The following is a 16849-nucleotide window of genomic DNA, read 5'->3' on the forward strand; positions in this document are numbered from 1 at the left end:
TTGTTTCGATGTGGGGATGATTTCCGGGCTTTTCTTCTCAAAGCTACTGTATGGGTGTATGTTTACCCAATTTTAACCTCATTTGGGTTTGATGGGAGTTACAGACTGAAGATGTTAAGCATTGAAGCAATTTGGTGTCCTTTCTCAAGAACCCAAATTTGCTGAGAAAAATCTGGCACCATGGTTACTGACACGAAATAAAAACTGGATAACATGGTTCCCAAGTGAAATTGCAAGATAAAAATAAAATCTAGTATCTGCAACATCTGCATTTCAGTCCATAAAACACTCTATGACCTATGATGTATTCAGCTAGTGAAGAACTTATCCCTGAGCCTTTTATCATGTTAAGATTGCTCTGATAGCAGCTCCTCTTTCCAAGAGTGTTTCCTGCCCAGTGATGTCATTGATTCCTGCATTCTCCATGGGAGGTTTTCAATGCCAAACAAAACTAGATCCTGCCGGAACACAGAGGAAACATTCTTTTAATTTGTGAGACTTGTCCGTCACCCAACTATTTCTCAGAGGCGGGCTAAGAGCAGAGGAAAGTTTCTCACAGCGACCGAGAAACCAGGTAGCGAGCAGAGTCATGCAGACGGCTACAGCTACACTTTATTTTAACATAGGGGCCAAGCACAGAAACCTTTAATGAATGATCTTCCCCGGAGCGTTCCCGTCAGGTCTGAGCGCTCCCACAGGGGCAGGAGCACACCCGACCCGAAGGCCCCGTCCGCCCGCAGCCCCAGCCCAGGCACTGCGTGGGGCCTTCCGGCTGCGCTCGAGGTGAGGGGCTTAGGGCTCGGGGGCCTCGAAGCAGCCCAGATTTTCCTCAGGAGCTGGTCGGTCATGCTCCTCACCCTCCGATTTCAACAGCGCAGCTGGAGTTTTTCTAAGCGAGCGCGTTCAGAAGCGGCCGCCGCACCGCCGCGGGAGGGCCCCGCTCCCCCATGGCCCCGCCCGGGGGTCCCACACGGCACCGGGGCCTGCGCTGGGCGCCCCGCTCCCCGGCACCGCCCGCACCGCCCATCGCCCCGCTCCCTCCTCACCGGCATCCCCCGACCTCAACCAAACCCCTCGGCTTCGGGGCTCCGCCTGCGCGGCTGAAAAGGACAGACCCTTTCCCAGCGCTCGTGCCTGCCGCCTCCCCTCACCCCCGGTGGCTGTGCCGGGACCCCGCACTCCCCGGGGCGGGGCAGGGCAGGGCAGGGCAGGGCGGGGCAGGGCAGTCCCCTCACCTCAGGGCAGTCCCCTCACCTCACGCCGCTCCGTGCGCGCCTCCCTGACCCGCCCGCTCCCGGCTCCGCTCCCAGCTCGGCTCCCGCGCGCGCACGGCCGGCGGAGGGGGCGGAGCCGCCCTGCCCCACGCCCCGCCCCCGGCCCCGCCCCTGGGCAGTGCAGGGCCCCCCGCGCGCAGGCGCGCGCCCCGTGGCCATAGCAACCCGCGGGGCCGGGGCGGGGCCGCCCGCATGTTGTAGGTCACGCACATCCCCTCTGCTGCACCAAGATGGCGGCCGGGCCGTCGGCCTCGTACCCAGCCTAGGCTTCGCTGCGGGCCGACTAGAGGTAACGCCGGGCCCGGCGCGGGAGGGCGGGGGCGGGAGCGCCTCGGGTCAGCGGCAGGAAGGCGCGGGCCCGGCGCCGGGGCCGGGCGCGTTCCGCCGCCCGCAGCAAGATGGCGGCAGCGGCGAGAGAGGCGGCGGGCGGGAGGCGCGGCGGGGCCCGGCCCCGCTCTCTGGTCGCGGCCGCCGCCATTGGCGCAGCGCGAGCCACGTGCCGCCGGCGCTCCCCGCACCGGGCCGGGCCCGCTCCGCTGCCCCGGGGCCGCCTCGGCGCGGGGAGCGCTCCGGGGCCGCCGGGAGCAGACAAAAGCCATGAGTCATGTCCCGCTTCCTTTCCCTGCGGCGGAGTGGCCGGGGCTGAGCCCGCGCCGCCGCTGGGGGGATGCGGCCGAAGAAGCGGTCGCCTTCCCCTGTCCTTTGGTTGGGGGTGGGTCCTGCCCTGTGGCCCCGGGCCCCGACTGCTGGGGGCTCTCCAAGTGCCGTAATCTCCGTTCCCGCTGCTCCTGGTCCCGAAGGCTGAGGCTGCGCCATGGGCCGTGCTGGGGGAGGGTTTTGGCCTCACCTGTGACACTGCAGGGAGCGTCAGCCGCCTCCGTGCATGATACCAGGGGAAATTCAGCCTCTGCTGGCCTGCTCTCTATGGCTGCAGTGGGGTTTTATTTCGGGTTATTTATAGACCAGGATGATCCAGCAGCCCTGAAGTGGGTTAAGCTCGGGGTGCTGATGATTCTTGAGCTGTAGCTGAAATGGCACATGATAAGTAGCGCTTCCCATGGTGGCTTTCCCCAAACAGGGGAGGTTTCATAACTGACAAGAGTAATTTCTTGCACTGAAAGACAAGAAGCAAGAGATTGTGCTGGAAATGTTGGTAATATAGCGATGAGTTAGCTTGTAAGATGGGGCCAGGGCCTTGAATTCACTAAGTTTAGAATTTGAAACATTCTCAGTTCTGTGCCTGTGAAGTTAAGATTAGTAACATTCAGTCCCAAGGTGTTTGAAAGAGTAATTTCTTGTCTTATCCTGTTGTGTAATGACAGAGAAAAATCTGCACACTCATATGTGCTGCATTGCTTTGTCACATGTTTTCTGTTCAGTAAGGTAAGTGAAGAATCTGCCTAGTGGTTTAATCTCCATTTTTCCTACTGGTTCTATTCCGACGACAACAGATACCAGTATGGTTTGTGTTTTTGGTTTTTTACCCAAAATCTGACTTGGAAGTGGTGTTTCATATATTGTTTCATATGTGGATTGGGGATCCCTCTCAGTGGTAAAGGAACATATATCAGAGGTGAAGCAGGAAAAGAAGCAGTTCACCTCATGTGTAGCTGTGTGTCTGCTGAGGCTCCGTGTCTCCAACCCTTTGCCTGTTTAGGTTCAAGATGTTGAAAAAAATCAGTCCTCCTGTTTGTACACAGATTTTCATAAAGCTTGGCCCAAATCATAGGCAGAGCCATTCCCAGCAAAAACACACAACCTTTTTCGTAAAGATCCACAGTGTAGTTTTACAGGGATCAGAATGACAGGAGCAGGAAAAGCTACCTGTTACCAGGTATGAAGGTAACAGTAATTGGCAGTGTGTGACTGCGGGGTGGCAGGGGCAGTGTAACCAGCCAGCCTGAGCTTTGCCACTGCTGCAAAGTGAGTCCAGATCGTTCTCAAAGGTCTGTTTTCCAAGTGGCTTCTTTAAGAAATACTGCTCCATGTTGGTTCTGCGTAGATCATTCTGGTGTGTCTGCAGCTGGTACTGTGGTACACACTCTGGTCTCCTCATTTGTTGCAAGTTAAGCTGAATTTTTCTGTTGGCTTCTTTTTTGCTTCTCCCCCAGTTTTGCCTGATAGGGTGAAAAAATTGATGCATCATCTTATGATTTTGAAGGTTATTATGGTCCCTACTTTTTCATTAGTCTCACTTACCTAGACTGGGATGATGAGGGGGGTTTTCCCCTTGAACCAGAATTGGATCATAATATTGTTGGTGGTTGTTGCAGTGTCATGGTAACAATAATAACTTGATTTTGGTAGGTTAAGGGCACTTGCTGGTCTTTTTCCTTTTAATATTAAGCTGCCTCTGAAGATAGTGTGGTCTGTTAGAAGAGAGCTTTGTAACCTTGGGCTTTCCATAGCTGTTATCTGAGTGGGAGCCATCCCAGACAAGGTAAACTGTGCAGTTTGCACCTTTTTGAAGGGCATTGGAATGTTTCACTGGTTCCAGTATTTTGGGTGAGTCTGCCTTTTCTAAAGCATAGTAAAAGCATAGTATTCTTTTTGTATACAGAAGCTTGTTAAGCTGGAGCTAATGGACTTAGGATTGTGCTGCTGTGAAAATTTAGGTAATTCGTCCAATCACTACTGGTCAGAGTGGTCAGCAGTGGCCCTGGACCAGTCCAGAACGTTCAAACTGAGTGCAGGTGTGTGGTTAGAATCATGGGATCAGTTAGGATGGAGAAGACCTCCAGCATCAAACCACTCACCCAGCACTGATGTGTTCACCACTGACCCATTCCCAGGTACCACATCCATACATCTCAGACACTTCCAGGGGTGGGGACTGTGGGCAGCCTGTGCTGCTTCCCAATAGCCAATCTAAACCTCCCCTTAGGAATGAATGGCTCACTTAACGTAGCTGGAAGGGTTTTGACAGTTTGAATGGTGCATTTCTGTAGAGTACCATATTTATATGAAAATGTTTCTCTTTGAAAAAAAAATGCTCAACAATGGTTTAACTTTGTTTTGTATTCAGGAATTCTACAGAAGGAAATCCTCAGGCCTATGTTGTGCAGTGCTTGTAAAATAAACCCCAGAGTGAAATAATGAGACTGGCAACTGTTCCTGTGTCTGTTTTGAACCTTTATGGGAATGTTCTTACAGTATTGACAAAAATATACATAGTGGTGGCTTCCCCATCCCTGGAGATGTTTAAAGCCAGGCTGGACAGAATTTGTAGCAACCTGGGATAGTGGAAGGTTCCCCCCATGACAGGGGATGGGATTGGATGGTGGTTAAGGTCCCTTCCAACCCAAACCAGTCTGGGATTCTGTGTACCACTGAAGAAGTTGCAACAGGGTTTTTAAAGCTGATTGAGAGGTGTTGTTCATCCAGGAGATAACAAGTCTGACTTGTCCAGGACACATTACTGAGAGGCCCAGAGCCTGTAGAGCTTCTGCAGCGTGTGACTGCGCAAGAATTAAGTAGGTGTTATTGTATTAAAATATGAAAACAGATAAAGAAGGGATAGGAAGATAAACCCCAGCTGCAGGATTAGGCCTCTGTTCCTCTTCCTAATTACCCTGCCTTTGAAAGCCGAATGCTGTTGTGTAGCTTGTTGGGCTTTGCTCATGTTTTTTTATTTTACTTATTGTTTTTTTCTAGGCCTTTGATCTAGAAGCTATTCCTGCAGAGGCTGTGGTGTTGGTTGTGGCCTTTGAGGCTGCATTTGGAGTGGGAGGGAGGGCCTTGGTCAGTCGGGCCTCCTGGGGAAGGGATTGCAGAGGACTCGGGACACCTGGAGCTGGTCTCTGGCTTCCAGGTGTTCATGCTGGACTGGTCATTAAGTCAAGAATCTAGGGCTTGTTTCAAGAACTCTTTCCATTTTAGAAATTCCTAGGTTTAGAAGAACAGTTTTGGGTTACTAGCTTATCCTCATGTGGAATTATATCTGAGAGATTTATATTTGTATTTATCTCTCCTTTAGCTTTTTTAAAGAATGCAGATTTTTAGGATATAAACAATCTATTAAAATCTCATGATTTGCATTCCCGTCTTAAATGGAAAGTCCTGAATGCCTAATGACTCTAGTTATCTTTTTCTTCATCTTTCTTTGTGAGCTCATGTTGCCCCTTAGCTTTCATGGTGCAACTTCCGTGGAAGGAAATCAGAAAGTTAGGTTGGAAAAAGATGTATTTATAAATGAGGAAGAAAAGTTCCAGCCAAAACAAGGGGGAAAACTGAGTTGGTAGAGGATTTATGTGTTTAAGGTTTTTAATTGCAACAAGGAGAAGTAATCAGGCTGTGTTAGTGTTCTGAGTTTGATAAAAAAGTTGTGTTAAAGCTCAAATAGTTAGTTTTTCTTTCATTTAGGTGATCTTTGATCACCTACACGAGCTCTGATAATTTCCCAGTCTTGCAGAAGTCCAGGAATCATTTCTGGTAGCTGCCAAATAATACAGATACTTTTCTTTGATCCTGCTAGCAGACTTCACTGATCCCTCACTACTGGTTCTATATTGTTGAATCATGCATCTGGTAGATCCTTCAAGCCTCCAAAAGATACCTACAAATATTTTGCAAATTTTTGCCGGATACATTAGCACGTGAGTAACCGAAGTACATGTCGGTGCTCCTGTGGCTGCAGAGGGCTGACCTTGGCCACAGCTGCCTGGCCTGTGGGAGCTGCCTGTGTTGCTGAGGCAGCCAGGGAAGCATGTCACTCCTTTGTGAGAAGCAGGGCTTGGAGCAAGGAGTTATGTCCAGCTAGAGGCACAAAAGAGGCGCTTGCAAAGCAGCAGGAGGAAAAAAACAGGGAGAAACCTGAGAGAAAAGATGGACCACAAAAGGCTCATCTAGAGGAAGTCATAATGAGTTTAACTTCAGTGGAAAAACAGCACTGGAAGAAGGGAAGGGATTGGTTCAGTAGCTGCATGACACAAAGAAATGGTGACTCACAGGAAAAGTTTTGCCTTTGAGAGGATTAAATAGCACAGTCATATTTATGCGACCTCCCTTAAATTATGTTATTTAATTTAATTACAAAATAAAATTAATTTACTTGTTGATGCAGAATGAAAGTAGTACCAGATTCTCTTACACTCCACAGCACAGTGTCTGGAACTGTTTTCCAGCAACAGTTTTGCTGTTTTACTGATGATTTTTCAGTGATGAGAGAACCACTTGGGAGAAGTTCAGGGATGGAACAGATAGATTTATTTAGCATTAATGGAAGAAAAGAGGCACACCCATCCCTCTGCCCTGAAAAAAGGACCCCAACAAAAAACCAAACATTAAAACAAGGGAACAAAGCAAAACCAAAAAACAGAATTCTATAAGGAACTTGCTTGTAAATGTGTGTCAGTGTGATTCTGGTAAAAGTATCAGACATATAGCTTGTATGTATGCCACGTCTTTTACCTGCATGAGAAATACCTGTGAAGGAGAGTTTCTGGGAGTCCTCATACCATGGCAATTGATACTTGGGTTTTGTAGCTATGAATTCAGCAACATCCCAGCAAATAACTGCATTTTAAGGAGGAAAGACTTGGAACCCTATTGTGTTTTGACTATTGCAATCCTGTTTGGAGGAGGCAGGACCCAGCCTTCTCTCTTTGTTATTGAGGCTTGTTGAGATCTCTCTCAAAGCCCATAAAGTGCTGTCTGACCCCAGGTCATACATCAGGATTCTGGTTTTACAGGAAGGTTACTGGTATCATCTCTCCCAGTAAGTACCGTGAGGCAGGTGTAGATGACTGTCACAAAGGTAACCTCTGGCATATTTTTCATCAGGGATTGGATAAGTGAAATAGTCTTCTTACATCATTCAAATTTCAGGCTTGGTTCCAGGTATTGGCACACAGCATGGGCATCACTCCCCTGTCTGTTTTCCCCACCCATGTTAGTTTTTGGTTGACTGGTATTTCAAAGGTTTTACAGCAAGTTGCTGAAAAATCTGCCGAGGCTTTTTTTCAGAGGAACATTCCCTCCATGGCCAGCTCAATTCAAGTGGTTCCACCTGCTGTAGCATCACTTGCTAGTTCTCTTCTGCTTTTTTGTTGTCTCTTGTTTTTGTCTATCCCTGCATTTCTGGCACTGGGAATTGACCTGGATATTTCACAAAATCAACTGGGTATTTGCCAAAGATGAGTGACAAACAAAGCCTAGGGCAGGCTGTGTGGCGTGAACAGGGAACTCTGGCATGGGACGGGTACATGGGCTGAGTTAGGAAAAAGGAAGAGAGTAAGGGACAAAGGCCAAGCCAGGGAAAGCCACAGTGGGGCACGAGGCCAGGGGTGATTGCAGTGGACTTATTACTGCTTGCCCTGGGAGCTGGGGGTGTTTTAGTGTCTCCAGTGGGCACTGGAGATGGTGTGGACTGCCTGACTTCTCCTGCCTTTCTGAAAGAGGAGGGAGCAGGGTTCTGCTGTTTGTACACCAGGCCCCAGCTGTTTCCATTGCTCAGGAGAAAGTTAACTTTGCTGTTATCTCTGTGCCAGTGATAAAGTTGAATGTAAAGCTGTGCTGGAGCAGTTGAAAGGAAAGCTGAAAAGAACAACTCCCAGAGCAGGCAGGGTGAGAGTGGGAATAGGAATACATTATGGTTGACCTGCTAGTGCATATGCCTTTGTTTTCAAAGTGAATACTTCAGCAGTTGGTGCAGCGTGCTGGGATTTAGGTGTTTGGTCTTTCAAGGACCCTTGGAATGTCTGGAGAATAGCAACTTATAGGTATGTGACTATTGCTTAAAAGTAGAGCTGGTTATGTAGCACTGAAGAAGCTTAAAAGTGAATTTTTACTCTTGCTCTTATAAATAGTTTAATGAAATTAAAATCCTGAGTAAATGGCTCTGTTGCTTGCAGCGTAGCTGTGGGTAAAATGAGAGCAAGCAGTATTTACAAAAGGTTAGAAGTTCTTCCAAATTTAGGAAACATTACCCCTCTATTTTATTTAAAAACTCCTCGTGCTCAGGACACTATTCTATTAATCCAAAAGACAATAACCAAGTGGGTGGAGGACTGAGCAGCATGAGGTATCAAAACAAAAATTTGTACCCAAAATGGTTCATGTCCCGTTCCAGTTCAGCCCAAAGATGTGATGGGAATGGTTCAGTTATGAAAAGGGATTTTAAGCGTAAGATAATATTATTTGTAACAATTAGGGGGAATAGTTTTACTCTGAGTTCTCCCTATCTCTTTTTCTCTCCTTTCATAGCAGGCTTAGACTGGCCTTGCAAATTTGGAAGGAAAGACTGTCTGGGTTTTTCACTGTCAGTTTAGATCACCGTGATGTAATTCTGTCTAACACATGAAGAGCCTTTTGCTTGGCCTAGTAGAGATTAGGAATTAGTGCTTGTCTGTGGATGTGCTGAGCCCCTGTTGCATGTGCTATGAATAGGACAAAGGGAAGGCAGTGCTTAAATAGTGAGGGTCAGAGCATTGCTTTTCCAAAGTGGCAGTTGGAATCAGATATTTACTTTAACGCTTTTTCAGAGGAATTGCTACCAAACTGAAGGTGGGTTTTTTTAATTTTTAAATAGTTCTGTCCTGCTCCAAACAAAGCACTAGCCTCCCTGCAAGTTTCAGGCTTTTATTCTTCCAAGTGTTTTGTTTGTCACAATAACTCAGACTTTTCTGGGTTGTAGTTTCAAGCTGCTTATTGCAACTGAAAGATAGAAATAACGAAAAATAAAATTTACAGAATTAGAGTCTCGTGAAGCATGTGACTTGGGAAACTGGAATTCAGAGCAAAACATACCAGAGCCCATAGAAGTTTATAAAAATGGAGCTCTGGCATTCTCTTGAGTCTTCGTTATCCAATAAACATTATAAACTGAGAAATCTTTAAAATCTTTCAAGGAGCCTCGAACAACTTAGCTGAAGGTTTTTTTATATAATACATCAAATTAAAGTAGCAAAGCAAGATTAAAAAGAACTGTAACCCAAACAAAATGGACAAAACCAAATGTCTGTTTACATTTTTGCTTAAGTTGCAATTTTTCCACTTCTCCCCTGAAAAGTGGCATTTTAAAGGTCTCATTTAGTTTCCCACTGTTCTTTTTTTTTCTTCTTCATTTTCTGTATGTATTTATCTAATCAATGTGAAAAGAAGTGGCTGTTATCATCTTTATAAACTGCTGTAAGCAAATAATTAAATTTTGCCCTGCAAAACATCAGCTTAAGAGTACCTGGAGGAGTCTTGGTGGGTCTGGTGACAGGTTTGAGCTAAGGGACACAGTTGACTTTACATTTTCTCAGTATATGACAGTTAATGTGGAAAAATGGTAAGTTTAGGGCTTGCAAATCCCTTGCCTTTTCAAGCTGGGTGATGTATAATAGATGAGAGCTGCTGGCAGCGTTTCTTAAAAAAAATTGCCACGTGTTCATTTTATATTGCAGTGGCCAATGGGGAGAGAACAGGAGACACTGAAAGGTAAACAAAAGAACTTCAACCCAGTAGCCAAAGGAGAGTAAAGTGAAAGTTTCCATTTGAAGAACAGGGAAAAAAAAATAGTGCATGCTTTGTTCTGCAGTATCTCCAAAATCCTCGTTTCTTGGGTAACTGGGATATTAGCAGGCTTTGAGAAGCACCTCTCAGCTTGTTAAGTGTGGAAGATTTTTGTTGTTCTGCAGTGTAGAATGGCAAATAGTGCTGCAGCAACGCTCTGAGAGCACCTGGGAGTGATGAGCACATAGTGTGGTGGTAATTTAAACTAAAGAACAAGTTCAGATCAGTATAAAGAGCCAACATTGAATTTTGAAGTTCTAACTGCAAGTAAGAAAACTTTTTTCACTATAAGGATAGTCAGGTATTGGAATAAGTTGCCAAGAAAGTTTGTGCAGCTCTGGAGATTTTCAAGTCCTGAGCAAGGAAAGCCCTGAATGCCCCAGTCTGACCCTGCTTTGAGCAAGCCCCAGAGACTCTGACCTCCATGTGCTGCCAGATATTCTGAATTTCTGTGATTTCTGTGCTGTTCCCACTTTCCAGGCAATGTATTTCGAATCTTTGTTTTCTGAATCACTTTTTCCATTCTTGATTCAAAAGAGTGTTTTGCTTTACTGTGAAACTGGAAGATACTGTATTTTACTTTATCCATCAGATTTATTCCTCCTGAAAATGTTTATTGGCTCCCCAAGGCCAGGAACCTGAAATTTGCTTCTACTCCTTAAAAATTCTGCTCCTTTGCAACTTCTTGAAAGCCAAGTTTATGTTAAATCAGATTTCTCTCGCAGTGCAAGTGGAAGGACAGACTCAGACTGGTCCTCTGTGGTTTCCTTCTGCTTTGCTTTTGAATTTATTTTATTAAACTGTCCATTGATTTTTTTTTTTTTTCCTTCCTCATCTCTGAAAGGCCATTTGTTTTGTCACAGCACCTGATATCCAAGGATCACAGCATTCTGAACAACTTGAAATGAAATAACAAAAGCACAGAGAAAATCAAGATGCTGTGGGTGCACAGCCAAGGCAACCAAGAGAATTTTGCTGGTCAATTCACCAGATCTGCAGCAAATGTAAAAGCAGAGTTTGATTCTCTTTACTGGAGTTCTTGGAGTTGTTTTTTTTTTTTCCAGTAAATCTCATTTTCTCTGTGTCCCTGCATAAAACCAGAAGTCAGAAGACCTGATGCTCCTTGTTCACAGTAGAACTCTGTCCACACCCGTAAGTTGTTCCTGTTCTTCCTACCTATTCTGCATGTCCCTTGTTATAGAGCACCCTGTGATAGGCTACAAAGGGCAGTGTATATTCTTTGCTAGCTGATGGTTGCCTAATTTTATTGTCAGAGTGCCCAGGAACTAAGTCTTTCAAAGACCCATATTTGCCTGAGAGCCTTGCTGAGTTTTATCATTTTCCTTCAATATCAAGTCAGCTTTTCTGTTCCTGCAAGTGCATTGCCCTCAATAAACAAAGTAGGTTGCCAGGAAAAAGGCAAGCACCCACCTGGGATCCTACATTTTATACCACCCAGGTCCTGTGTGAGGCAAACACACACAGTCACTCATCTTTCTTCCACCACCCTCTCTTCTTCACCATATCACTAAGTGGTTGGAGCTGGGATTAGTGTCTAGGCTTGGGTAGACTTTTCTCTTTCTACCTATAATTCTCTAATTGGGTGTTTACAGTGGGCCTCTGAAGATGGTGGGGCTGCATTAAGTACAGCCAAGGGGCAGAATTTAACCTACAGGATTATTTCTTCCCAGCACTGATGTGTGAATGGGGAAGATAGATGTCTGATTTGCACATCCCTGGAACTTTTCTTCCTCATAGCAAATAAGTAAAAACTAGTCTCAAAGTCACAGAGACATAAGCAATGTGGACTCATGTTCAGCCATTTCTTATGATGAAACTTTTTTTATTCTCTTAGCAGAACTATCTATGTAGTTTGGCTCCTAAGTTGAGTTTAACAGATATTTTCTGTAGAGATGCAAATGTTCTGTTGGAAGATCCCCTGGCGAGCCACAGCAATAGCTGCAGAGCTGAGACACATATCGTGCTTTGGCTGAGAACCTCAGTACTCTCTGGCACACAAGTGCCCTGCATCCTGAATCCCCTTTTCCGTCCTTTTTCTAGTGTGATACCAAGTATACCCCCAGCCCTTTTCTCATAATGCCACTGGCAAGGGATGTGCTGAAATGGATGCTTTCAGGGGGTAGCTCTTTTGCTCTTTTTTGAGTGTGTGGGATAAGCACCCAGAGTACAAAAAGGGTGCTTATTTGTACAGTTTTAGAAATCTGGAGTTATATTTAACAGGAAATAAAATCACGGCACACACTCTTTGGAACATACTTGGGTTGCTTTCCAAATAAGGCTTTTGGTTTCTGGCAGGAAAAATAAGACTCTCCTATAACAACAGAAAATACGAACAGGCTAGAAGAAATGCTTTGCAAAATCCCAGCTCAGCTGAGGGTAGTTGTGCCAGGAAAGACCAACCTTTTTGCTCCAGTAGTTTAAGGTGCAGTTCCCTTCCCCAAGAGCTCTGGGGTGAAGCGATCATGGAAAGCTTCTTAACTCCTCAACCTTGCCTTCACATGGGTGAACACACGTTCCAAAGAAAACAAGCCCCAAACCAGTTCAGTGTTAGTTTTATCACGGTGCGTGTTTGATGTTTTTGCTGGTCCCATTTCTGTGTCCTCCCTCAGACTGGTGATATGAGCTGCCAGTCTGATAAGCCATGGAAACTATGCACTGCCCAATGCTTTACCCTTTCTGCCACCCTTTGGTGTTCTCTTTGGGAGGCTTCTTTTTCAGTTGCTCCAACAAGTCATGAAATTGAGGCCTGTTGTAATGCTGCCAAAATACAGGTTGGTTGAGGGAGAGTGGTAGGTTAGTGTTTGTCAAGGGGTTGAGTACCTTCTTCTGTCTCCATTCCCCTCAGCTACCAAAAATTCCTGCACCTGGCTTATAGAGGAGCCATTTTACACACATCTTCATGACAAGTGTATTTTCAATTTATTTTTTAATGTGAGACTGCATATTTGGGCAAGTAAGTAGACAGAACAGACCTGAAGCAATCCCTGGAAACTCCTCTCTGCCCATACTCCATAGCCTCATTGAAGAAAAGGTATGGGATGGAACCCAGATAGTCAGTGTGCTGGTGGGAGTAGGAGATTGAAATAAGCCTCATTGGCACCCTCTAAATGTGCTTTTGTCCATGCACAGGACACTTACGTACTTACTGAATGTGGGACGAAAGGTGAGGTCTCCCCCCATACACGCACCTCTTTCCCTGTGTAAGATCTTCCTCTAAGGAGAACAGCCAGGACAGGTTTCCTTCAGCAGAAATCATTATTTGAGGGTGACACACAGTGAGGTGCTCTAGGCCTTCCAGTAGCTTCTGGGACTGGCAGGTTTCCCTCCCACCAATTGCAGCTGCATGTAAAGGAAGAGCAACAGGCAGAGGAAGATTGCCTCTTAAGCAGACCTGGAGAGGAAGCTGTGATAGAAGCCAGAAATCCATAATGATCTGGCTACTCGTGGCTGCAGTAGCACTATATAGAGAAAGCAGAAGAAAGCCATGCTGTTATCCCAGAGGAACAGGATGGCATGTCCCCACAGAGGGCCTCTGCTAAACCAGATAATGAGGTGGAGCTGAGGGAGAATGATGTTGGTGCCTTGGTAAGATGCTGTAGGCTGTGATGATTCTCTGGTTCCCTGGCACAGGGGATCGTGGTACTTATGTCAGAGTTAATTGGAAGTTTGAGTGTTGAGAGGAGCCTGGCTGCTTTGCACTGGAGAGAGAAACACGAGGGAGCAAAGCACCTGAAAAAGCATCCTGCACCTTAAGCAAGGTCCAGAGTCCCGAATTACAACACCCTGCACTGCAGCTGCTGCCCAAAGTCTGCAGGTGCTTAGGTTTGCCCAGGTCCTTGGAGTTCTGCTTTTGCATGAGCCTCCAAATGCCTTGGTAAGCACCAGCCTGCTTGTGGCCTTACAGCTGCTTGTGGCATCCACAGCCCAGGTGGTTTGTGTCAGAGCAGCCAGAGCTCCTGGAGCAGATATGACATGGCAGAAGTGGTCGCTGCTTTTCCTTGGAGAGCCTCATGCTTGGAGTGGTGTTCCTGCATCCTCACAGAGATAAGAGGCTTTCTGAGGAGAGGCTGGGCTGGGTGAGATGGATCATGGAGGTGCCTGGGCATGGTGTCAGTTGTTGGATGTTCTCTGTTCAGCAGCCTTCCTGATTTCACCCACAAGTGTATCATTTATTTATAAATTGTGTCAAAAAATTCAAGTGCTTTGATGAGGTCCTCCCAGCCATAAGATAAAAAGGAGAAATGGAGAAATCTACTTATGTTTATTAGCTAGTAATAATTTTACTAAAGAATAAATACCATCCATGTTTCCATAAATACAGTACATGAAATCTCTAAAATTTACTGCATGTAATCAAAAGCAGTTATCCCAAAGACCTCAGTTTTTTTGTGGTCAGAGCTCCACAGAGCAGCTTCTTTCATTTTGTTTGCTAGGATCTGGGTGTGCTCTCTTTCAAAGTGGGAATGAGAAAAAACAGTCACTAAGTGTAAGTTATGAATTACGAGAAAGATTAATGCTGTGTAGGAAAATAAGTTAATGCAAAAATCAGTTCAAATTCAATGTAATTTTACAGTGGTGGGACAGGGTTTTTTCCTTGGTTCCCTGAGAGTGCAGAGCTAATAATTAAAAACTTCTATATTGCACAAAGTAATAAACATCCTCTATGAAGGAAAGGAAGGTATTGTGCTTGCTGGCTTGCCTTTGCCCTCTTTCACTCTTGCCCATTTCCAAATTAGAGACTGCAATAGGAAGAGGGGCTCTTTTTTTTTTTTTTTTTTTTTCTTTTCAAGGGGGTAGGGGGTGTGTTGTGGTTTGGGGGGGGGGGGGGTGTCTGTGGTTTTATTCGTTTGGTTTTTTTTATTTTCCCTACTCTTGCTCTTACCTTCCCCCTTCTGCCTGCCTGCAGCACTCAGGGTAGCTGCTGCTCTGACAGTCCGTGCAGGAGGAGGCGGATCAAGGGGCCACCTGAGGCTGGGGCCTCGCTGTCCCTCTCCACTCGAGGGACCGGGCAGGAGCCCAGGTGTTCGTTTTCTAAGCCGTGGTTTTCAGGCTGATCAGAGCCCTCATGAGCCACTGCTCACTAATCCTGCGTGAACCCGGGCTAGTGTGTAGTCCTGAGCCCTGGGGCCGTCGGGGGCCAGGTGAGGGCCCGCGGGCGGTTCGGTGCTACAGCAGCCCCAGCCCCTCTGCCGCTGGGCTGCGGGCGGGAGGCGCGTTCCGGGCTGAATCCGCAGGGAAGGTGGAAGGGGCCTGTACCGCGGCTGTCAGCCGGGGAGCAGGCGGTGCTGTCCCGAGGGCGGCCAGGCCGGCCGGGGGAGCGGGGCCGCCAGCAGAGCCGCAGGCTCCGGGCCGCTCGGCCGTGCTGGGGCGTCCTCGGCGGCGCAGGGCACGCGTGGCGGGCCGGCCCCGCCGGGAAGGGGCATGTCCCGCTGACGTGCGGGCCGGGGATTGGCAGCGGCCCGGCCTATATAGGCGGCGGGGCGGGCGCCGCGCCGTTCTCCCAGGAGCGCTCCGTTTCTCCAGAAGGGCGGGCGAGCGGGCACCGGCCGGAGTGAGTCACGGGGGACGGGGGGCGGCCCCTCCGCCGCGGCCGCGGCGCCGACGTGGAGCCTGGCGGGGCGGCCCGGCCCGAGGCGGCCTCGCATCCTCCCCGGGGCACCGACGTGTCGGCGCTGCCGGGAAAGTCCGCGCTAACTTCCCGCCGGCCGGGCCGAGCAGGGCAGAGTCCGGCCAGGGAGGGCATCCGGCGGCGGGAGGTGGGGAGAAGCCCGGCCCCGCGGCGCGGCCTCGGACGGCGGTGGCGTGACTGTGCCGGCCGGCAGCAGCTGCCGCCCATCGCCGGGTGCGGGGCCGGGCCCAGGGGGAGCCTCGGCTGCCCGGGGAGGGGGCGGCCCGGCCGGGCCGAGCCGCGGCGTGCTTGTTCCGTCGTCGGTGGGAAAGGGTTAGTGGCGCAGGCCGAGACGGCTCCACGCCGTTCCTGGGGGTCTTAGGGTTTGATTCCAACAGGAGCCAAAGCGGCCGGCGGCCAGCGTTCGTCCAGTGTCGGTCAGCCCGCGGAGCGCCGGCGGCGGGCAGCCCAGCCTGCCCCGGGCCACAGGGCCGAGCGCTCCGCTCCTGCCGTGGCTATAGAAGGACGAGCGCCTTGGCCACCGTCAGCGGGGGGAGGTGCCACCGCCGGGCCCGGAGCTGGCCGTGCCCGCCGCGCTACCGCCACCGGCGGCGTTCCGGCGGCCGCAGAACCGCGCTCGGGGCTGTCACTGCGCTCCGCGGGAGCGCCCGTCCCCCGCTCGCCTGATGCGGCCGCCCCCGGCCTGGAACTCGCAGGGCCGCAGCGGGTCGGGGCTGCCGGAGCCGGGGATGCAGCTGCCCCGTGGCACTGGCGCGGCCCCGTTCCCGTTCCCGTACAGTCCCGGTGCGCTGGGCGCGCCCCCGCCGCCCCCTCCCGCCCGGGCCGCGGGGGGCGCGGTGACAGCGGGACCCTCCGGGCCCTTTAAGGGCGCCGCCCCGCCCCGCCGCCCCGCCCCTGGTGCCGCCAGTGCTGAGGTGGCGCTGGCGGCGCCGCCCGCCCGGCCGGGCCCGCGGGGCCTGGGGCTCCCCCGCCCCTCGGCCGGGCACCGCGGGGCCGAGCGGAGGGGCGGCCCTGTGCCGCTGCCCCGGGGGTGACGGTGGCGGTGCGGGCCCGGGCAGGCTCCGGGCGCAGACAGCCCCGCGCGGGGGGGCTCCCCCCGGCCCATGCCCCTCTCGGAGCGCGGCCGGGGGATTCCTCTCACAGCCCCGCTGAGAGGCACTGTCTGTGCCTGCCCCACCGGGCGGTCGGCAGGACGCGGCCGGGCGCACGTCCTCGGTGGCGGGGCCGCCACAGGGCTCCTCCTGTCCGGGCCAGACGTGGTGGCGGGGCCGGCGCTGGTGGAAGAGTAAACATGGGGGATGGGTCAGGGCTGCCCGCGGCCAGGGCCGCGGTCGTGTTGCGCTCTGATGCGCTAAGTCGGGAATCGCTGCGAAGGGAGACTGCGTTTTGCCACACAGCAGCTGTCAGCGTGATTGCCCCAAAACTAGGG

At 49.8% G+C, this 16849-nt stretch overlaps 1 protein-coding gene across 2 annotated transcripts in view; it reads left to right on the forward strand.

The window, feature by feature from the left end:
- The first annotated feature begins 1445 nt into the window (after window positions 1-1445).
- HDLBP (high density lipoprotein binding protein) overlaps window positions 1446-16849 on the forward strand; it is a 37662-nt gene continuing 22258 nt past the window's right edge. Inside the window, exon 1 of one of the 2 annotated variants that reach the window (XM_083868516.1) lies at window positions 1446-1563. The gene's annotated coding sequence lies outside the window, so the exon portion shown is untranslated. Of the gene's footprint in view, window positions 1564-15264; window positions 15343-16849 lie in introns of those variants that run through there. The other variant, XM_083868517.1, reaches the window with a different exon arrangement.

This window comes from Zosterops lateralis (genome assembly GCF_965231275.1).
Source record: "Zosterops lateralis genome assembly, chromosome: 10".
NCBI classification, from domain to species: domain Eukaryota; kingdom Metazoa; phylum Chordata; class Aves; order Passeriformes; family Zosteropidae; genus Zosterops; species Zosterops lateralis.